The sequence below is a fragment of the Hevea brasiliensis genome, chromosome 13, assembly GCF_030052815.1.
Source record: "Hevea brasiliensis isolate MT/VB/25A 57/8 chromosome 13, ASM3005281v1, whole genome shotgun sequence".
NCBI lineage: Eukaryota > Viridiplantae > Streptophyta > Magnoliopsida > Malpighiales > Euphorbiaceae > Hevea > Hevea brasiliensis.
Genome location: NC_079505.1, coordinates 40,718,081 through 40,741,348, shown reverse-complemented (window position 1 = coordinate 40,741,348; position 23,268 = coordinate 40,718,081). Strand labels below are relative to the sequence as shown.

The window sequence follows — 23,268 nt, the reverse complement described above, 5'->3', positions numbered from 1 at the left end:
ATCGGGTGAGCTAAAAACTCCCCATTGAATAGTCCAATTTATGGTCGGACTTTATCCGTTTGTCTTCTTAAAATTGAACTACAGTAATAGACCTTAGGTTTAGGCTTGGAATAGTTAAGCTTACTACGAGCTTTGGGGGTCTTATACCGACCCAAGTCCTAATGCCAGTCCAGCCCATAATTTAGGTCGTGACATAGTTGATATAAGAGCTTAGGCTCCAAATTCTTAAGAAAGAGTGTATTTAGGAACGTAAAAGGAGTTTTATTAGGAGTCACAAGTGGAGTATAGGATCCATATTCATCCTTGCACTGTCATCCTTGCATCTAGTTTTTGCTTTATGTACCTGTATGTGATTATGAGTTGTAGAGATGCTTAGTATACTATTTTGGATTTTTATGGGCTAATGCTGCTGCATTTCAGGAAAAAATGTGTAGAGATAGGAGAGCTACCACGGCACCAGAACGGAAAGTGTCAAACGAAATATCGGCACAAGATGTGGCACCTGCCCCAAGGAGACGGGGCATGAGACCTTGAGCTGCTCAAGTGGAAGAACAGCAGCCACCAGTACAGGAACAGTCATTTATGGCCTAGGGCCCTATGAATCTAATAACAGCGACCCTAGCTGGTCTACAAAGGACCATTGACAGGATGGCATACACTACAAGAAAATATCAGAATAGAAATCGAATTTGGAAACGGACTTATGTCGGTTTGCAATTTGAAACGGCTTTTGAAACAGAAATTGAGTAAAACGAGTTAAATATATCATGATGAAAAAGCACCAATGCCTATGCCATTATTTAGAGGACCCATCACCAGAGCTAGAGCTAGAGAGCTACAAGCATTGGTGTTGGAGCATTGTGAGCACAAGGGGGATCAAAATTGCCATGTTGGACTTTCTTGCATATTGTTGGAATCTAGGTGGATCGTTCTCACACAAGTTGGCATGGGAGACTTGACAAGTGGCGCCACATTAGCGTGACTTCGCCACATCAGCATGACTTGGCACAAGACCATTCGGCCAAGTGGATTGGAGGAGCTTCTTATGCTTATTTGGATTTGCCATGTGCTGACACCTTTTATTGGTCCCCACTACATTAAAAAAAGGCTGCTACCACCTAAAGTGTTGCTGCCACCTTATGGTCCCCACTACATAAAGGGCTGCCATAAAGCAAGTGGTCCCAAATGGTCCCCCCCCCCCCCCCTATGGAGACACCCCATCTGATTGATGAGCCTTGCATTTTTGTCTTTTTAGCCATGTTGGCACACTTTTAGGGTTTTGGCACACTTTTAGGGTTTTAGAGATGCTACATATAACCCAAGATATTCAGATTGTATTGGCAGCCTTCATTTTTTTCTAGTTTAAGTGTGAGCATTAGGGAGAGAACTCCATTGCTGGAGCTTGAGTTTCTTCTATGTTTCTTCCATGTTTCTTGAAAGAACTTGGATTCTAGCAGCATGAACCCCTTGCTAGTCTTATTTTGATGATCAATATGCTTTAGCTTGTTACTATTTGTGTATTGACACTTGGGTTTTCAATATGAAATTTTGCCTTGTTTGGATGATTAAAGATCTTGGTTCCAATATTTAGATGTTGTGTTTCTTGGCATCCTAGGAGTGCTCATCATATCAGAAACCGATTAGAAACGGATTTGAAACCGAAATTTGAAACGGAAAACCATCGGTTTCTAAATTATGCACTAAATTTTGACGGCAAATTTAGCATCGATTTAGAAACCGATTACAAACCGACTTTTAAAACTGAATTATATTCCGTTTCTAATTTAAAGGCCCAAAACTAGTTCCATTATATTTAAGTCATATTAGAAACTGATTTTCGTCAGTTTCTAATTCTTTTTAGTTTAATTTAGAAACCGATTACTTTTGGTTTCAAAATAAAAGTATTTTTTACTTATATTTAGAAACCAATTTATGTCGGTTTCAAAATTAATATAATTTCTATTTTATTTATTAAATTTTAAAGTCAAAATAGAAACCGATATATGTCGGTTTCTAATTTCTTTATTTACACTTAGAAACCGATAGCTTTCGGTTTCAAAATTTATCTATTATATATTTTATTTTATAAATTTTAAATTCAACTTAGAAACCAATTTCTATCGGTTTCTATTTTCCTTAGTCATATTAGAAACCGATTCTCGTCGGTTTCTAATTTCTTTTAGTTTAATTTAGAAACTGATTATTTTCGGTTTCAAAATAAAGATATTTTCTATTTATATTTAGAAACCGATGTATGCCAGTTTCAAAATTAATATAATTTTTATTTGATTTATTAAATTTTAAATTAAAAATAGAAACCGATACTTATCGGTTTCTAATTTCTTTTTGTATATCGATTTTAAAATTTATCTATTTTATATTTTATTTCATAAATTTTAAAGTTAACTTAGAAACTGATTTTTGTCGGTTTCTATTTCCTTTAGTCATATTAGAAACCGATTCTGATCAATTTTTAATTCTTTTTAGTTTAATTTAGAAATGAATTGTTTTTTGTTTCAAAATAAAAATATTTTCTATTTATATTTAAAATTTGATTTATGTCGATTTTAAAATTAATATAATTTTTATTTTATTTATTAAAATTTAAAATCAAAATAAAAATTGATATCCGTCAATTTTTAATTTCTTTATCTACCCTTTAAAATTGATAATTTACAATTTTAAAATTTATCTATTATATATTTTATTTTATAAATTTTAAAACCAACTTATAAACAGATGATAGTTTTTAATTCCTTTTGGTTAAATTTAGATACAGATTATTTTCAATTTCTAGCAAAGCGCGTTGTATTAAACCCAAAACTCTCCCGATTCTCCCGATACAGATCATTGTAAGTCCTTGCTTCCTCTCCTGACCTTTTGCACTCTCTCCCTCAGAGACTCAAATAGCTCTGGAACCCACCCCGTTTCCCACCTTGTAATTAAATCCCTTAATTCATTCATTGTCAATAATCTTAATCGTTACCGTTTTTTACCCCACTAATCTAGTTCTAAGTTTCAATTCCATCCTTCCGTCACCGATTCACTGATTTCTGCAATCGAAATGGCATTTATTTGCTTCTAGGGTTTCCTCGATCTTCTCTCTCACTTTTCGAAGCAACAATTACCAGATTGTTGTCCGGCTTATCAGAATTGCTGATATGGCTATTCGTGTTACCTTCACCTACCCTAGCCATTTTGCCCCAAACATCGCCTCTTGCGTTGGCTTCCGGGTTGGAAATTACCGCTCCCTCCACTATTGTTGGGTTCGTTCTCGAATCTTCGCTTCTCCTACTGTGCAAAATTCCGATCTGGAACCCCTTGCACTGCAGATGCACGATTTCCAATTCTATTGCCATCGCCCAAGCTAGAAGTTAAATTCCTGGACTAAGAGTTCAGTTTCTTTGTACGATACCATGGTCGGAGAAATATTCGGCGATAACTGTAGGAGTCCAATTGCCATCGGGTTGGTCTCACTGATGAAGTTAATAGTTGGGATTTTAGCTTCTTCATCTTGCATGGGCGTTTTTGGAATTTCGCCACTTAAAGCCTCCTCGATCCTTCCCTTTTTCCAGGGATCAAGGTGGCTTCCTTGTAATGAGTCGGCTCCTGCGCCGAAGAGTAGTGTTGTGGATAAAGGTGGGATTGTAAGCTATGTAAGGAAAGAGAGTAATACTGAGATGTTAAAGATTATTGGGAAGGAGCTTGACAAGAGCGGAAGCTGGTTATCCAAGGTGTTCAGTTTTTGCTTAGAGGATGCCGAGGCCATTTTTACGGTTGCCGCTGTTGGCTTTAGCAAAGCCCAGATCCATTCCTTCAACTTCCATGTACCCTACTCTGGATGTAGGTGATCACATTCTCGTAGAAAAGGTAAAAATTTGTATGCCCTTAGTTTAATTCAATATTCATATTTGGTATGAAACATAGGGTGCTTAACAACCAGAAATCAAATCCATCTTATTCCAATCAATGATGATTTAGCGTTGTGGATACATTCTACTTCATGGTGGCAATTGTTTGTGGTTTTCTATGGGTATTGTGATAGCTTAGTATTGTATTATGTTCGCGAGATTGGAGAAAAAATCTATGTTATCTATGTAGAAGGATTTATGTAGAAGAAATCTTTTTTTTATTAAAAGAAAAATTGAAAATTTTGTTGATAATCATCTTTCAAATAAACAAAATTATAGAAGAAATAAATTTGACATCCATTAGGATGAGCGCTTTCAAATTTTGATCATTAAGGTTAATGCTGGTTGTTCCAATTAATTAGGTATTTATAACACGAGGAAGAGCCAATTAGAAAGAAGATGGTACAATTCATTAGTTAAAAAAGAATCTGAAGCTTTAATGGCCATTCAGAATCAACTAGCTAGTGGAAATGCTTATTCCAAATAAGATGAGTATAAAGCTCATAATATTGATAAACCAGTAAAATAAGGTAACAAATTATCAAGTTTGGCCTACTAGCTACTGATAGATTGGCCCCAAACATATATTGCTTAGAAACTAGACTGCTATCACTTGAAAGCTGCAGATTTCCACAGAAGAAGCATCTCTGAAAGATACTTCTGATGAGAGATGTAAGGGCAGTGTCTTCTTGCACAAATATAATGTGGATAATGAGAAGGATATAATTAATATAGAAGGACAGGACCAGACTGCCTGCAGGAAGCTGCCCTGTAATTTAGCTGAAACTTTTGGCCATTACGTTGAACTTGCAGTAGCCCATAAATGTAGGAGTTGGATATGGGGGAATTTGGATAGGATAAGACTGATAGCTATGATTGATTAATTGTTTGTATAAATGGATTTGATAGTATAACTTTTTCCAGAAGTGAATATATAGTGAGAAGCTTAACTTAATTACCAAGCTAATTCATCTTTAATTGTGGCAAGAATTATTATTTTGGCTTTTTGGGATGGGGATTTGAGTGGGCATAAGCATAATGTCACCAAAAATTGAAATTTAACTAGTGTGGAAACCAGGGCCTACTATGTTATGCCACCATTTTTGTCTGTGCGCCCAAGTGAGACTCGGCAGGTTCCATGCATATCATGCCTTACCGCTTTTAAATAGGACAGATAACCCAAAAATAAGAAGCGTCAAGATAATGGAGAGAAAAGAAGTGAGATAATTTGCTTATCAAGAAAGAGGAAAACAATAATAGGATCCTATAATTGATTCACTTGCATGATTGAGTTTTAAATAGCTAACGCCTCTAAGGCACACTCAAGCTATGTGAAATTTCATCAAGTTTCCTTGTTCCTTCTCTTACCATGTACAACATGTTTTAATGTGATTTAGTCCTTTGCAGATAGCCTTCATCCATAGTCTGAGTTATTGTTCTTACTGCTATTTGATAAAGTTAATTTTAACTTGCTAGCTTTGGATGCATGCATGTCCTACTTGTATTGGTAGGTCTCATATACACTATAATATCAACAAAGAATGCCTGAGCTCTTTAATCTTTATTTTATTTTTTTGTTCATGTATTTGAATCATTGCATTAATTAGTGCACCTTTCAAGTGCAAGACTAGTTTCTTAAGAAGTTTGCAGAACACTTGAGTGCCCTTGCCATTACTGACATTACATTAAAATTTTTTTTTCCCTTTTTGTGAGAGAGAATAGGGTCCCATGCCTTTTCATCTTTTCTTTTTTCATATATATATATATATATATATATATATAAATGAGATAGATAAACACTAGGCTTCTCCCACCTCATAATTGGCCAACAGCCTAGTAAAGATTTATGCTGTAGTATTCATAAAGCTAAGTATTGAAGCAACTGGTTTTAAACATTCATGTGCAATTCCCAACTCGTAATTGCTCTAAAAGACCTTTAAGTAATTAAAAGAAAACAATTTATGGTCCGTCCATATTAAACCCCATGTGCGGCTTATAGGGGAACTAGCTAGCTATAGGTACACTGACAAACATGTGGGTGCAACAGATATAATATAATGGGAAGTTGGTGAGAGTCAAACAAGGTGGATCTTTCTGTGCAAAAATGCAGAATGTTACTAATTAATTAGGACTAATTTTCTGCTTGAATTGCAGAATGGAGTACTGCTTTCTTCTGTTTTATGCTTTTTAGGCCCTGTTGTTATGGACATGACAGGGTACACTAGGATTTAAGAGAAAACTTGATGTGCAAGCCGTTTTTGGAAAGGTTTTTTTATTTATCTGAGGTAAGTGGCTTAATTTTGCATACTGAAATTTTTGTTTAATTTCTTTTTCTTTTCTTTTAATTTGCATTTCTTGCTACACAATTTTTCTTCTCTTTTGTAATTTTGAATGATGGTTCTATTAATTTTTCTGGATGTAAAAATTTCCTTGTGAGAATAGTTTAATTGATGTGATAATTGCCAAAGATGGTATTTTGTTTATGGCTCTTATAATGGTTACCTATTGTTTGAGCTGTCTAATTAGAAAATTGATACATCTGCTAGGAATTGAGATAATGGGAGTTGAAAAACTGTACGCAGCACTCACCATGATATCCGGAATCTGCTTATTAATTTGCTAAATTTTATATATATATATATTGTGAGATGTAAATACTACATCCTATTGTGCTCAGTCAGAGGCAATGGAGGAAGAGATTCAAACTGTTGCAACACCAAAGGATAGTCTGGCTGCAATAGAGGAGAGACGGACAACGTGAGTAGACGCTGAAGGAGCACATGCAACAAATGATGCAAAACATGATAGCGCAAATGAGGCAGGCTACGCAGTTTACAACCCCAACTCCAAATGCAGCTCATTAGGATGATGGTAGAGAGGCTGATAGCGGTGATGAATGATGATATTATTGATGACAAGTAGCTTGTTCTTTTTGTTATTATGATATTTTATTTTTACATATAGTACATTATTGTTATAACTCTTTACTGTCATATCTATATATAATGTTGACTGATATTTGAATTTGATAGCTTGATATTGTAAATATTGTGATATTGAGCATTTAAAATTAATATTATATTATATGCTTCAATGCAGTATATATTGTTTTAAATAAAAAAAAGTAAATTTTTGTAGTAATTTGAAGCGGATTAGAAATGAATTTTCATTTTCTAATCCAACACAGCAAAATTTTCGATTTCAGAATAAGAATAATTTTAGAAACGGATTTGAAACGGAATTTCTGTTTCTATTTAAAAATTGAATGCATTTCGGTTTTAAAAGGTGTTTTATTTGTTTTTACAATTTAGAAACTGATTAGAAACAGAAATCCGTTTCAGAAAAATTAAAACAAAAAATATCAGTTTCTAAATTGAAACGGATTTTGAAACTGAATTAATGTGGTTTTTAATTTTGAAACAGAATAGTAGTTTGAAAACGGTTTCAGACTTTGAAACGGACGTTATTTTTCGTTTCTAATTTATTTAGAAACATGCAGATTTTAAATTGAATATTTCGATTTCAAATTGGTTTTTAAATGTATTTAGAAATCGATTTTCACTAATTTGAAACCGAATATTCGGTTTCAAATCTCCTTTTTTCTTGTAATGATAGTATATAGCCCACCCTCCACAATAGCAACAGCCCCCAGTACAAAGAGTGAAACCTTATAAACAAATAATAAATTTCAAGAAGTTGGTGCCCAGTACTTATGGATGCTACAGATGATGCATATCAGTTTCTAGACTCTTGCAAATAAGCAGGAGTGGAGCTATAGTTGACAAACATGAGACTAATAGAGTATGTGCAGCATGTGATGGGATCTGTGCCTAGACAGTGGATGATGGATTATGTGCTCCCTCATATTGAAGGATTATCCTAGACACAATTTGTTGAATTGTTCATAAATAGGTTTATGCCAAAGAGTTTTAGAGATCAGAAGCAGTGGGCCTTTGAGGCCTTAAGATAGAATGACAGATCAATGAATAATTATGCTTCAAAGTTTTTAAAGTTGAGCAGGTATGTCCCTACTGCAATTGCCATAGAAAGTATGAAGGTAAAGATATTTTTAAAGGGGCTGAACAGCAGGTATGCAAACTTGGCCATGTTGTTAGACTTGATGTGGTAGTTAATCAGGCCCTACAGATTGAAATTAGTGATAGAGGAGATGATGGAAGCAAAGCAAAGAAGAATAAAGGGGAAGGGTCATTTGGAACACCATACATGGGAGGTGGCAGCCAGAGTCACCACAGCGGAAAAAGTAGAGGAAATAAGAAAGCAGGCCTTAGACACAGAGCCAGAGGGTTCAGGTTGAGCTATGGTTCTAGCAATGGATAGAGTTCAGGCTACAGCAGTTTTGGATCTGGTTTAGGATATTCTTAAGCGCTATGCACACAATGTGGAAGAATACACTTGGGGCCTTACTTGGTGAGCTACAGTGGGTGTTTCAGATGTGGCCAGTAGGGCTACTTTGCTAGGGAATGTCCCATATTCAGTGAGCACTTGATGGGGTCACAAGGTTCAGTTGCTAATGTACTCATCAGTTACACCCTGGTACTTCCAGCATGGCGGGCAGCTAGTTCAGGGGCCAATAGGGCCATGGTCAGGGAGGACGAGGTTTTAGAGGTAGAGCTGGAGGTAGGAGTTAACTTCAAGGTTCTGCAACTCAGGGTAGAGGTCAAGCTTGGGTTTTTACCCTAACACACCAGGATGCTCAGGCTTACAATGCAGTGGTGGCAAGTATTCTTCCAGTCTGTTTTTTTGAGACACTCATTTTGATAGACCAGGGTGCTATGCACTCGTTTGTTTCCCTTGTGTTTGCCTTATGATTGGGTGAGAATCTTACAGCTCTAGAGTGTCCCTTATCTGTAGCTACCCCTCTTAGTGACAATATAGATGTAGGTATTGTTTTTCTGGATAGCCTAGTGGTAGTTAATGGAAATATCCTCTCGACAGACTTGGTTCCTTTACTGGTGATGGATTGGCTATTAACTCATTATGCCACCCTAGATTGCAGAAATAAAAATGTGTATTTCCATACACCTAGAGTAAAAGAGCTTAGTTTTGATGGTGATAGAAGCGTGGCTCTGTACAACCTAGTGTCAGCCATTAGTGCCAGGAAGATATTGATGCATGGATATTAGGGTTATTTGACACTAGTAAGGGACACATCTGTTGAAGGTGTCAATGTGAAAGATGCTCCTGTTGTCAAGGAATTTGTGGATGTATTTCCTGAGGAGCTTCTAGGGTTGCCACCAAATAGGGAGATAGAGTTTCGCATAGACATTGTATTGGGTACAAATCCCATTTCTATGCCACCTTATAGGATAACACCAGTAGAGTTAAAGGAATTGAAGGAGCAACTGCAAGAGCTTCTGGACAAGGGTTTCATCTGATCAAGTGGTGCTCCTATTCTATTTGTAAAGAAAAAGGATGGATCTTTGAGGTTGTGTATTGATTATAGATAGCTGAATAAAGTGACTGTTAAGAATAAACATCCACTTCCTCGAATTGATGACCTGTTTGATCAGCTGCGAGGGGCTAGATTTTTCTAAAAAATATACCTACAATCGGGCTATCATCAGTTGAGTATCAGGAGTGAGGATATGCCAAAAATAGCTTTCAGGACTAGGTATGGTAATTATGAGTTATTGGTGATGTCTTTTGGACTCACTAATGCACTAGTAGCCTTTATAGACTTAATGAATAGGGTGTTTAGGTCATTCCTGGATCGCTTTGTCATTGTATTCATATATGACATTTTAGTGTATTCTCGAACCGAGGAAGAGCATGTGTGGCATCTGAGGATGGTGTTGCAAACATTAAGGAAACATCAGTTGTATGCTAAGTTTTCAAAATATAAGTTCTGGCTGGAGAGCATTTCATTCTTGGGACATATAGTCTTTAGTGAAGGAATTTAGGTGGATCATAAGAAAATTGAAGCAGTAACTGATTGATTTAGACCTACTACAGTCACAGAGGTGAGGAGTTTTTTAGGCCTAGTAGGCTATTATAGGCGCTTTGTGTAAAATTTCTTCAGGATAGTAGCTCCTCTGACCAAGTTGACTCGAAAGAATATCCCATTCTTTTGGTCAGATGAGTGTGAGAAAAGCTTTCAAAAGCTTAAAGAATGCCTAACCATAGCCCTTGTGTTGACATTGCCTGTAAGTAGAGAAGCATATACGGTGTACTGTGATGCTTCTAGAGTTGAGTTAGGGTGTGTCTTAATGCAACACGGTGAAGTAGTGGCTTATGCTTCAAGGCAGTTAAGAAGCATGAGCAGAACTATCCCACTCATGATCTAGAGATGACGGCTGTAGTTTTTGCATTAAAGAAGAAGCATGAGCAGAACTATCCCACTCATGATCTAGAGATGACGGTTGTAGTTTTTGCATTAAAGATTTGGAGGCACTATCTGTATGGTAAGGTGTACTACACTGACTATAAGAGTTTAAAGTACATCTTCCAATAGAGAGATTTAAATCTAAGGCAAAGGAGATAGTTAGAGCTTCTAAAGGACTGATTGTACTATCAGTATCACCCAGGTAAGGCGAATGTGGTCGCAGATGCCTTAAGCAAGAAATCTTCTGGCAGCCTGGCACATATATTAGTGTAAAGGAGATCGTTAATTTGAGAGATACATGAGTTGATGGATCAAGATATGATCTTGGATATGACAGATGCGGTGCACTTTTGGTGCATTTTAGAGTAGGGTCAGACCTGCAGGACAGGATTAAAGTTTTCTATCACAGAGACCCATAATTAATGAGGATTTTAGAAAGGGTATAGTAAGGAGAAAATTGTGAATTTGGGTTTGGTGTAGATTGTGCTCTTATGCAATGCTCCAGGATATGAGTGCCAGATGTCGACAACCTCAGAAATGAGATTATGCAGGAGGCACATCATGCACCCTACAATGTCCACCCAAGCTCTACCAAAATGTACCATAATGTGAAAGAGAGACATAGCAGATTTTGTATCCAAGTGCTTAACTTATTAGAAGGTGAAGTTTGAACATCATAGGCCATCAGGAAAGTTGTAGGAGATTCCCATTCTAGAATGAAAGTGGGAAATGATTATTATGGACTTTGTGATTGGGTTGCCTCTTACCACACAGGGATATGATTCTATATGAGTGATTGTGGATCATCTGACTAAGTCCACTCACTTCTTAACTGTGCGGACCACCTATTCTGTTGCCCAATATGCTATGCTGAATATTTGTAAAATAGTCATATTGCATGAAGTCCCTGCTTCTATAATATCTAACAAGGGGCCCCAGTTCACTTTTCGATTCATGTATAAATTGAGTAAAATCAATTTCAGGGGAAAATAATTTGGCACACTTGGTGGGACTAGAAGTTTTATGAAAAAGAAGCCACAGGGCGATATCCTAAAAGAGTAGCCGACAAAGCTGAACTCAATCTCAATCTCAATAAGACAAAAAAACAAGATCTTGAGAACGATTCACCCCCAGCACAGAGAGGTGGCTCCAATTGCATTCGACATAGCTAACATTTTCGTTCAAATTGCTCAACAAGTCACAGAACAAATTGGAGCTAGTATCAAGACTGCTTTTGAAGTGGTTTCAAATCTGTTTGTTCAACTGAAAATGTCCAGGAGAAATTCATCTGAAGCTAGACCACCCCGAGTGGTAGACATCAACTTCAGCTAGCCAACCATTGGCTAAACAACCTGAATCCAATGAAGTGCAAACAACTCCAACCCACGAGAAACCGCACTACCAGCCATCTTATAGGAGAAAAAAAAAAAAAAACCTAATGTATACACCTACCCCAGTACTGAGATCATCCTTTAGCTGTCAAGAAGGTAATTTTTCTGATAATATTAATCTCAACACTCACCTATATGTATATAATGCTACAAATGTAAATACTAGGGGTATTCAATTCCAGTTCAGTTCGGGGTTTGCCTACGAACTAGAATCGCACCAAAATTTCGATATGATTTTGATTCAATTCCTCATGTTTCGATTCCGGTTTGATACAGTTCTTCAGTTTTGGTTCAATTCTCGATTCTTAAAATAATTTTATGTAATTATCCTTAAAAAATCATATTTGAATTACCATTTAAGTTTTGTATTGAGTTATTAATGAATAATATTTCATATAATTATATAATCTTTAACTATAAGGTTCATATGTGATTAAAAATTAAATATATTATATAATATAATAGTATATCCTATAATATACATTTTAACTACTTATTAATCATATAATTTTTAACTATAAAATATAAATATAATTATATATATATATATATAAAATTAAGAATTATAAGATAATTTAATTTATTTATAACTAAAATTATTAAGAAAACATAGAACACACACACACATATATATATTGAAAGTATATAACACACACACACACACATATATATATATATTGAAAATATATAACACATATAAAAAAACATAAAAAAACATACGTATAAATTCGATTCTTGATTCGGTTTCGATATGGTTCCGATTCGATTCTTAGTAAAGAACCAGAATCGAATCAAAGTATCAAAATAAATTTGGTTCGGTACAATTCTTTGGTTCAACTCGGTTCCACCAAGCCCTAATAAATACTATCTTGAATAATACAGCCAATAATGTGGAGAATGCTAAGATTAATCATGTAGCACCACCCCACCTATGCATGCATCCACAGTTCATCACCTAGAACCTCATGTTGATCGTGAAACCCTTAGGACTGTAGTCCAAGAGTTATACGGGTCTAGCCTTCGACAAGTAAGTTGTCCCGAGTTTCACAAGCCCTATCGCACCTGAATAAATAGGAATAATCCATACCCTAAAAGTTATAAGAAACCTGAGTTCACTTTATTCGCAGAAGATGAGATACAATCCACCATATTGGTAGGTTTACTCTTCAATGAAGTGAACTTGCTAATTATGACAATTTTGACATGTTTAAGGTTATTTTTCAATTCCCTAACAGCAATTGCTTTTTCTTGGTATGCTTTATTACCTAAAGAATCTGTGCACACTTCGCGAGACATTGGACACTTATTTTACATAGTTTTATAAAACTGAACATGAAGTGTCTATTGTTGAGCTATCTAAGATTTATCAAAAGTCAAGAGAATTTATTAACTCATACATTGCTAGGTACAAGAATATGCGTAATAAGTGCAAAATCTTTTTGCCTAAATGTGAGTTTATCAAGTTGGCACAAAATGGTCTAGATATTGAGCATAAGAAGTTTCAAAAAATGAAATTCAGGAATTTCTTTGAGCTTGCTATGATAGTAGCAAGCTACAAATAACTTCTTAGAGAAGAAAACCAAAAAAGGAAAACATTCATAGAGACATATTTTCAGGGACATTTCATAATGTGGGTATTACTGATTTTGCTAACATGGAAAATTGTGTTTATCTTGTTTTATCTAAACTGGCAAAACCTTCAAAAACATGGAGAAAAACCTCTTTTAACCATCTATTGCCACAACAATAGTATTCTTTTAACATAACAAGCACTGAAAAGATTTTTTTGTTTTTGTAGGAAAACTTTTTTACTCTTTCACAGGGGCACAAGATGTCATCCAAAAAAAAGGTGAATGGTAAAGACTACTGTAAATACTATGATGTTTTGACTCATCATACCAACTAATGTTGGGCATTCAGAAATTTGGTCCAGGATAAGATCAACAAAGGTGATCTTAAATTTTCGAAGAAAAGCGAAAACTCATTGTTGGCAGACGAGGACCCATTAATATCAATAATATTGATTTGAAGACACTTTTGGGGATCAAGAAAGCTAGAAATATTATGGACTAAAGCCGAAGCTGGCTTAGGTTCCTAAATAGCATATCTATAAAGTTCCTGATAAGTAGCAGATGAGGTCAACAAGAAAGGTTGCACCTGTGAAACATACCACAGGACCTAGGCATCAAAACCCAAATTCAAAAAAAAAAAAAAAAAGGTTTGGCTTGTAGTACCATCTGACGCTTAGTAAGATCAAGAGACACATGGGCAGGTTTGTTTCATGGTTGGTGAGATTCCAGCATCATTTGGCTGTGTAGCTGCTTCAATTATGCACATCGCTTCAAATACCCAAGAGGCATAGTTTAGAAACTTGGGAGGAAAAAAATAAACAGGTAGAGTAGGTTACAGAGGTAGTTAAAGACAAGCCAAATGAGTGCATGAGCTTAATTACAATTCAGAATATGGGAGAAGGCAATCCGAATAGAGTTATCCTAGAGAAGCCAGAGATGCAGTTGGCCAAACATCTAAGGCATTTGTACGTCAAGGCTTATGTTAATAGCAAGCCAATTTCGAGGACTCTGGTGGATAATGCCTCTGTGGTGAATGTAATGCCATTAACAATACTTTGGGCACCGAGCAAGTCAGAAGAAGACTTGGTGCACACAGAAGTTATAATGTCTAGTTCATAGGAGAGACAGCTAGAGCAATTAGAGTCATCCCAATGGAGGTCACAGTCGATAACAAGACCAACCTTATCGCTTTCTTTATTGTGAATTCTAAAGGAAATTATCATTTGCTTTTATGCAGAGAATGGATCAATTCCAATCTTTATCCCTTTCTTCCTTACATCAAATGGTATTGTTTTGGAATAGAGATAATGTGAAGATCATTTAGGCAGACCACAGACCATTTGCAACCTCTAGTAGCAATGTGGACACCAGATACTATAACATAGATTTCAACCCAATTAAGATTTTAAAGCAGCCTAAGAGCCGGATAGGTTCCAACAAGGACATTATCAAGGACCAGCAAGAATTCTCAAGAGGAACTGATAAGCACCCAAATGAACATTGCCTAAGAATGCAGACCTCTAATGGAACCCAAGGATCATCAACACCAAAACAAGTTTTTTTTGAACAAAATAAGATGCAATCTCTATGGGAAAAAAAGCACCAGAATATATATTTCAAAGAGAAACAGATCAAGTGTCAACACAATAACCCAACTTGTGGAAGATTACATTGATCATCAAGTAAAATAGGCAAGCGATCAAGTTGCTTAAGTTCTAGTTCTTCCAGAAACTAGGAAGAAAGAAAACTCAAACTCTCTCTAAGGGAGGCTCTCATGTACAGTAGAAATGAAAACTGAAGGAAGAAGATGGTATTCTCTTCCTTATAAACCTAGGGTTACAGAAACACAAGCTAAAATTGTTAAGACAAAAGTTACAAATAATTGTGCTATGTTGGTTATCCTAACAAGAATAGTAAGTGTACTAATTATAAAGACAAAAGATGGCAGCAGCATTAATTGCAAAAGGGCAAAAGATGGCAGCAATTAATCCCTCTTTGTGACAGAATATTAGGGCCCACTTGGTCAAAAAGTAGCTCTCTTTAATTCAAATGAACCAATGAGCTCCCTCCACGTGGCGTGAACCCTAAAAACACCTAGGTGGCTACCAAGTGGACTCCAAGGTGGCATGAGGCATGTCCAAAGTGGCTGGTGACGTGGCTAGTGACGTGGCAATGGAATCTAACGTGGCTGGTGACGTGGCAATGGAAGCTCCAGCTTGGCACATGGTGATCCACTTAGATTCTTGGAGCAAGCAAGCTAGGCCTTCCTTATGCAGCTCCCCTCCTAAGCCGAAAATCCTTTTATAGTCCATGAGCATGCTTTGAAGTTGCTTAACTCTCGCCCTTGTGATTGCCCCTTTGAAGGGTGGTGGTGCCCCATGATGATTCTCATCAGGAAGCCTTCAGAACTCTCTTAAAAGCCAATGCTATCATGCAACATAAACCAATGAGCATTCCAATCATTAAGGAGATCCATGTCTAAGCTTTCTAAGGAAGAAGAGGCAGTGATGGCCGCTGCCATTGCCAAATTTTAGTTGGAAGCAGTGTTCAACAAGTTAATATTAGAAGAAATGAATTTTTTTGTTCAGAAATGATCTATGATGATGAATGCTCTGATGAGAAGTCAGAATCATAACAGGAGTTGCAGGTAGAGAATCTTCAAAAAGCACCTACTTAGTTGGATGATGAAAGGCTTGACACTATAGAGGACCCGAGGCCCACCTACATTAGTGCCTCTTTGGATGAAGTCCTAAAAAAGCAATTAATTGCACTTTTGAAGGAGTTTAAGGATTGCTTTGCTTTGAGCCATAATGAGATGTCTAGACTAAGAAGGGAGGTCGTTGAGCACAGATTGACTATCAAAGAAGGGTACAAACTGTTCAAGCGGCCTCCAAGGATAAATGTCTATTGAGATTCAACTCAAGGTCAAAGAAGAGATCAAGAAATTGCTCAAAGCAGGCTTCATCTGGCCAACTAGATATGCAGAGTGGCTTTCCAACATTGTCTTTGTAATGAAAAAGAATGGGAAGCTATGAGTCTGTGTGGATTTCAGAGACATCAATATTGCCACTTCGAAAGATGTATATGTGATGTAGGTGGCTGATATGCTGATAGATGGAATAGTTGGGCATGAGTTAGTGTCATTTATGAACATGTTCTTCGATTACAACTAGATTTCTATTGCAAAGGAGGATGTTTTAAAAACAGCATTCAAATGCTCGAGGGAGATTAACACTTTTCGAAAGGTTGGTGATACACTTTTGACTAAAGAATGCAAGAGCTACTTACCAACAGACAATGAATACCATCTTTTATGATATGATCGACTGCTTAATGAAAGTGTACATTGATGATATGATGGTCAAATCAAAGAAGGTGGTGGATCACTCGGGCTACCTAACTAAGGTCTTGGAAAGGGTGAAATTGTTCGCGCTGAAAATGAATCCATTGAAATGTGCCTTTAGGTTGAAAGCAAAGAATTTCTCAGATTTCTGGTGCACCAAAGAGGCGTAGAGGTGGATCATAATAAAGCCAAAGATATCACTTAGGCCAAGCCACCAACAAACAAGAGGAGTTACAACTATTTTTTGGACAGTGAACTATCTCATAAGGTTCATCTCAAACCTGGTAGGCAAGATGGAGTTTAGAGACCTGTTAAAGTTAAAGGAGGATGAGTTTATCTAGCTAGATAAACATCAATCTGCTTTTGAGAGAATTAAACAGTTTCTCACCAAACCTCCTACGCTTATGCCTCCAATTGAAGGCATACCGCTCAAGCTCTACATTTCAAATGCCGAAAAGTCAATTGTTTATTTCTTAGCCTAAGACAATGAGACTTTGAGCAGACGATTACCTAAGTAGGGTTCTTTCAGCAACTAAGACGAGATATTCGACAATTGAGAAAATGTCTGGCTCTCTATTTTGCTTGCACTAAACCGAGGCATTACTTGATCAAACACAGAGTGTTCATGATGTACCGGACCAATTTGATCAAGTCTATGTTCACAAGGTCACTCATCATAGGAAGAGTAGAAAAGTGAGCCTTATCACTAACGGAATTCTCTCAGGCCTACCATCCTCAGAAGGTAGTCAAAGGTCAAGCATTGGAGGATTTCTTAGCAAAGCACCCTTGCTTGGATGTGACAAGAATTAAAGGTAGTCTAGAGGTGAATGAGTTTGAGATCAATCTATGGGTTCTAAAGTTTGACAGTTCAAGCACAGAGGGTAGTCCGCGGGTTCTAAAGTTTGACAGTTCAAGCACAAAGAGTTAGCATTCTTATTTAGTCTCCCACAAGAACCAAGATAGCCTTGTCTTTTTGATTGCCTGGAGATCTTGCTAAAGTTGGGAGTCAAGCGAGTTAGAGTTATGAGAGATTCTCAATTGGTGCTCAGACAATTTTCAAGGGAATACAAATGCAACAGTATTACCCTTGTATCTTATTTTGCAATGGCTATTCAGCTATTGGAAAGTTTCGAGGAGACAGAGTTTGAATACCTAACTCGATAAAGCAATTGGGAGGCAAATGAGCTAGCTCAAAATGCCTCTAGTATAAAGATTTCAGAAGATCTAGCTTATCGAGCGCTGGTAATTCAGAAAAGGCGACATCCATATATTCATGAAAGGGGGATATCGATAGAAGTACTCGCAAGCGAAGATACAAGCCTTACATTACCAGCTTTTGGAGGGTGAGTTATACAAAAAAGGTTTTGATTAGCTACTTTTGAGGTGCTTGAGAATTAGAAAGTATATCAGAGTGCTTGCCCATGTTCATAAAGGTATTTGTGGAGCTCATTAGGCTAAGATTAAGATGAGGTGGTTAATTAGGAGGCACGGTTACTTTGGCCATCTATTTTAAGAGACTCAATCAGTTATGTTAAAAGATGTCAAACTTGCCATAAATATGGAGATATTCAGATAGTCTCATCATCAAACTTTCATCCTATTATGAAGTCATGGCCGTTTAAAGGTTAGGCCATTTAAAGGTTAGGCCATTAATCTCATTGGCAAAATTCATCCAGCGTTCTAGTGGCTTCACACTACTTTTTAAAATGTGTAGAGCTAATTCATCTGGACAAGGCCGATCAAATAAATGTTATCAAGTTCATCAATGAAAACTTGATCCATCGCTTTGAAATTCCTAAAACAATCACTACAAATCATGGTACTATGTTCATGGGAGTATGGTTAGGGACTTGATAGAAGACTATAAGATCAAGATGTTGCAATCCTTACCATACTATGCCCAACATAATGGGCAAGCCGAGTCTTCTAATAAGATTAATATTGATATTTTCGAGGGGATGTCAGAGAATAATCCCAAGGATTGACACTGCATTCTTTCATAGATATTATAAGCCTACAGAACATCTAAGAGGTCAAGTATTGGAGCAAGTCCGTTCTTTTTGGTTTATGGTCATAATGCTATCTTGCCTATGCAGGTAGTAGTGCCAGCCCCCAAGGGTAGCCCAGTAACGTGATTGGACTCCAGATGAATACGGAGAGACTATGACTATGGAGCTGGAGGATTTGGATGAGGTCAAAATGTATGCTTTTAATAAAATGGTGGCTTAGAAGAAGAAAGTGGCTCGTGCTTACAACAAAAGAGTGAAGAGGAAAAGCTTTGTGGAAGGCGAGTTGCCTCCAAGAACAAAAGACAGAGAATGAGACAAATGGTCACCTAATTAGGAGAGACCATTAAAAGTACACATAGTTTTAAAAAATGACGTCTACCAGGCTAACTAGCCTAGATGGAGTTCCCACAAAAAGTGTATCAATGGACACTATCTTGAGAGGTACTACCCTAGTATCCTAGAGATAGTACAATTTAAAAATCGAAAAGAAATGATACAAGGCCATAAAGTTAGCCAACATGAGGCTGACCTCAAGGTCGCCAGATCTGTATAATCATCAAAGTCAACAATAAAATGAGAGAAGTTTTAAGGAAACTGTTCTACTGTTCCTACCATGCACATACAAATCAGACAAAACACGCAGAAGAGCTTTGCAGCTTGTTGGATACCTATTGGAAAACAATTCATATTTAGTGAAGTGGGTGATAGTGACACGAGCTCAGCCCCCGATTAACAATCAACAATCTCAAGTAGAGGGCTCAACCCTATTCAGTAATTCACAGCAAAAGAATAATCATGGTTTAACTCGTCCATTAGCAAAAATCAAGCCAAAATCCAAAAGCCGATCACAAGACTGTACAAATCTGCAAAAGAGATGAAAAAACAAAAACAAGCATGGCCAATAAGGTGAACCTCAACACAATCACAAGAAGCTGTCATTCACATAAGTCCGGAGGCAGTCCTAGCGCTCAGTGTGCTCTTTCCTCTGCCTAGTTAGATGTTGCCTCCGTAAGAGTAACTCTTTGTTTTGCTGGCAATTGAAACTTAATAATGTTACTAAGCCCTGAAAATGAGTTTCTTCCTCTGATTGAAGTCTGGAGATGTGGATCAGCCTAGCCATAGTGTCATAAGCCTTAACATATTCTTTCTGAGTTTTGCAAAGAGTTCGACTATCTTTTTTTTCCTTAGTTTGGAGTTCAATTTTGAATTAAGCAGTTGTGTCACTGTAAGCAAGAATGGCAGCTTCTGCCTGTTCAACCTGTATTTTAATTGTTGTTCCAAGAAGCTATTCTCACAAGTGACTCCTTGATAGCTCTTGAAGAGATGTGCCAAATCTGTACGGAGAGTGCGTAGATGGGCTCAATCACTATCACATAAAGGAATCTTAAAAAAAAAAAAAAGCAATCAAGCTATCAACATGAGCAAGCTCATCAAAAGATAATCGGTCTAAAGACAGAGTCAGAAGATGGCAAAGTTTCTGCTGAGCTTTATGGACCTCAGCTGGATCAGGCATAAGATCTGAAGATGGTGAAGTAACTACAGAGCAGGACAATAATGAGGTCCAATCTGGCCAATGGACTCTCAAATGTGGACAACTCTGATAATCTGAAAGCAGACTGTGAAAAGAAAGACATCATCGAGACTCGAGACAGACAAAATAGAGTTAGCAAGCTGATTGAGGTGAGAAAAAGTAAAGAAGTTAAGGAGATACCTGGGAGGCAGCAGCTGTAGAGCCAGAAGGATCCTTTCTTGGACTCTTGTTGGATTTCTAAGTTGGCTTTACAGGATCCTTCTTAACAGTTGTAGAATCAGACATCAGTCCTTCAGCCTGAAACATAGCATGAATTTCCCCTACAAATTTTATTAAGCTGTCATCCTGACTGATGAGAGGCCGAAAGTCAGAAGAGGCATGTGTGGCTGGCGGCTTCACAACTGAGAGCTCGAGGCGACTGTTTTGGACTATCATCGCCAATAATGTCAATAGTCTCTGATAAGCTGAATACACCTGGAAGCAAATGCCCGATAATGCAAGGAGATCACGGGGAGGTGTGTTAGCCTTGGCAGAGCTCAGTGGCATATGGATCTTGACCCCAGATGGAGTGACAGTCAACTTTGCCTTCTTTGTGATGGAGAGTTCGAGGCATGACCTGCAAAGAGATGGTTAGCATTTAGTAACAAAAAAACAAGCCAGAAACAGAGAAGTTTTAAGCCATACCTGATCAGGGAATGAGAAAAGTCTTTACCCATATCTTGCACCATTCAGAAAACTCAAGAGTACAGCTTAGAGTCCCAGTAGGCATGTCACGAGCAGAAAAGTGTTTAAATGCTCTTTGGATCTCAATGGTCACATAATGATGTCATCTACTAAAGTCCATCTCATCCTATCAGCAAAGGCTGGCTCACCATACAATAAAATGGGAAGGTGAGGAACAGCCTGAACATATCCCAGCTGACGTGCAAACAAGCAGAGAAGATACAACTCATAGCCACAAGGAGAAGTTCGAGACTATAAGTGAGTTCCTAACGGAATATGTGTGTACTCTATATGCTAAACTTGAATGACTGAAAGTGGATTTGGGAATTTAGGTTGAATTGCAATATGGCTTGGCTTGAGGTTTAGATTTGTGATTGCCTTGTAAAATATCCTTGGAAGTAGCTTTGGATTTTAGATAAGGCTCTTTTGGGATGCATTAATTACTTGTATTATGTGGCATGATTTCTTAATTTGTGGTGGAAACTTTGTAGTTTGAGTTGGTATAAATGGACTAGATTTTGATGCCATGAAGTGGAGTACTTAAAGTGTTTGTGCATATTTAGTAGTGGATTGGTATAAGATTTAATTGGAGACGTTTATGGAATGGTAAAGGACATTTATTGTGTATAAAGTGAAAGTCAAATTGATACAACCGTGCAAGAATGTTTTTATAGTTTATCCTTATTGGGCAAACAGTAAAATTAATGATAGTACAAGAAGTCAAGTTTGCATGCATTTTGGTCCATAATTTCTCCAAAAAAAAAAAAAAAAGCAAAGTGTCAATTTATGCAATAAATGCCATTTTGCGGTAAGTGAGAAATTAATGTTGTAAGGAGAATTTTGATTTTACATAAATTTTGACAACATTTCCTCTAAAAATTTGTTGTGCTAAATTTTTTCAATACCACAAAGAGTTACAATCAAGACAAACAATCAAGATATCGCTCAAAATCTATAAGTTTTTGAGTGTCACAATTCAACATGTGATCAAGGTTTTCTTAATAATCAGATATTCAAAAAATTCATAGAGGCTCAATTTACAAATATCATTCATCAATTACATGACACAAAAAGATCATATAGTACAATATCAATTTTATCAAAGGAGGATTACCGAAAAATATTCTGACTCAAATTTCATCAGTTTTCTTCAAAGATACACCACTCAAAAATTTTCTGATGCTCAAATTTCATCTTTTCCCATTAAATTCATTACCTAAAAAATTTTAGTATCCTAATTTGTCAATCTATATCAATTTTTCATTCCCCGAAAAATTTTGATACCCACATTTGTTAGTTTCGTCAAGTCTGCTTATTATCCGAAAAATTCCGATACTAAAAAACTCCATGCAAACTCATCAAATTATCAACTATTCATCAACCATAAATTTTTTGGTACTTAAAATCATATAATTTCACATCATTTTCATCAAATTAAGCAATTGTTTGTTTCTCAAAAATTTATGATACATCAAAAATTGTCAAAATTTAGGGAAAAAAAAAACATACATTTTTCTTCGCGTTTCTTCCTCTTCCTTCTCTTTTTCTAATTGGCGCCGCCCTTTCCTCTTCCTTGCACGCCACCGTAGGTCCTCCCAAGGCCTATAGTGGGGTTTTCTCTTGTTCCTTGGCTGGTGACAAACTCACCTTCCTCACTTGCTAGCCTTCGACAGGTAGGCCGTCCTGAGTTTCACAAACCCTATCCCACCTAGATGGATAAGAATAATCCCTACCCTAAAGGTTATAAGATATCTGAATTCACTTTATTCTCAGGTGATAGCATACAATCCACCTTAGAACATATTGGTAGATTTACTGTTCAATGTGGTGAACCCACTACTTATAACAATTTTGACATTTAACTTAGTTATTTCCTAATTTCCTAATAGCAATTGCTTTTTCTTAGTATGCTTCATTACTTAGAGAAACTGTGCACACTTGACAAGACATAGAGCACTTATTTTACAGACAATTTTATAAAATTGAACATAAAGTATCTATTGCTGAATTATCTAGGATTTACCAAAAGGCCAGGAGATCTGTGGACTTATACATTGCTAGGTTTAAGAATATGCGCAATAGATGCAAATTTTTACCTGAATGTAAATTTGTCAAGTTGGCCCAAGGCAGCCTGGATATTGAGCTTAGAAAGAAATTTCAAGACATGGAATTCAAGAATTTCTTTGAGCTTGCTACGAAAATGACAAGTTATGAAGAACTGCTTAGAGAAGAAAACCAAAAAAGGAAAACCTCCATGGACACATATTTTTAGGAAATATTTCATGATGCCCATATTACTGATTTTGCTACCATGAGAAGTTGTGTCTGTCTTACTTTATGTAAACAGACAAAACCTCCAAAACCATTAAGAAGAGCCTCTTCTAACCCTTTGCCACCCCAGTAACAGTATTTTTTTGACATAACAAGGGCAAAAGAGATTCTGATT

General features: G+C 36.7%; 1 protein-coding gene and 1 pseudogene across 7 annotated transcripts in view; one reads left to right on the top strand and one right to left on the bottom strand.

Annotated features, from left to right (window-relative positions):
• The first annotated feature begins 3,145 nt into the window (after positions 1–3,145).
• Positions 3,146–3,932, top strand: LOC110656203 (probable thylakoidal processing peptidase 2, chloroplastic; annotated as a pseudogene).
• Positions 3,933–19,343: 15,411 nt separating this feature from the next.
• Positions 19,344–23,268, bottom strand: part of LOC110650481 (uncharacterized) — a 149,179-nt gene continuing 145,254 nt past the window's right edge. For 6 of the 7 annotated variants that reach the window (XM_058131985.1, XM_058131982.1, XM_058131983.1 and 3 more), the window contains one exon: positions 19,344–19,826. The gene's annotated coding sequence lies outside the window, so the exon portion shown is untranslated. Of the gene's footprint in view, positions 19,952–23,268 lie in introns of all 7 variants that reach the window. The other variant, XM_058131987.1, reaches the window with a different exon arrangement.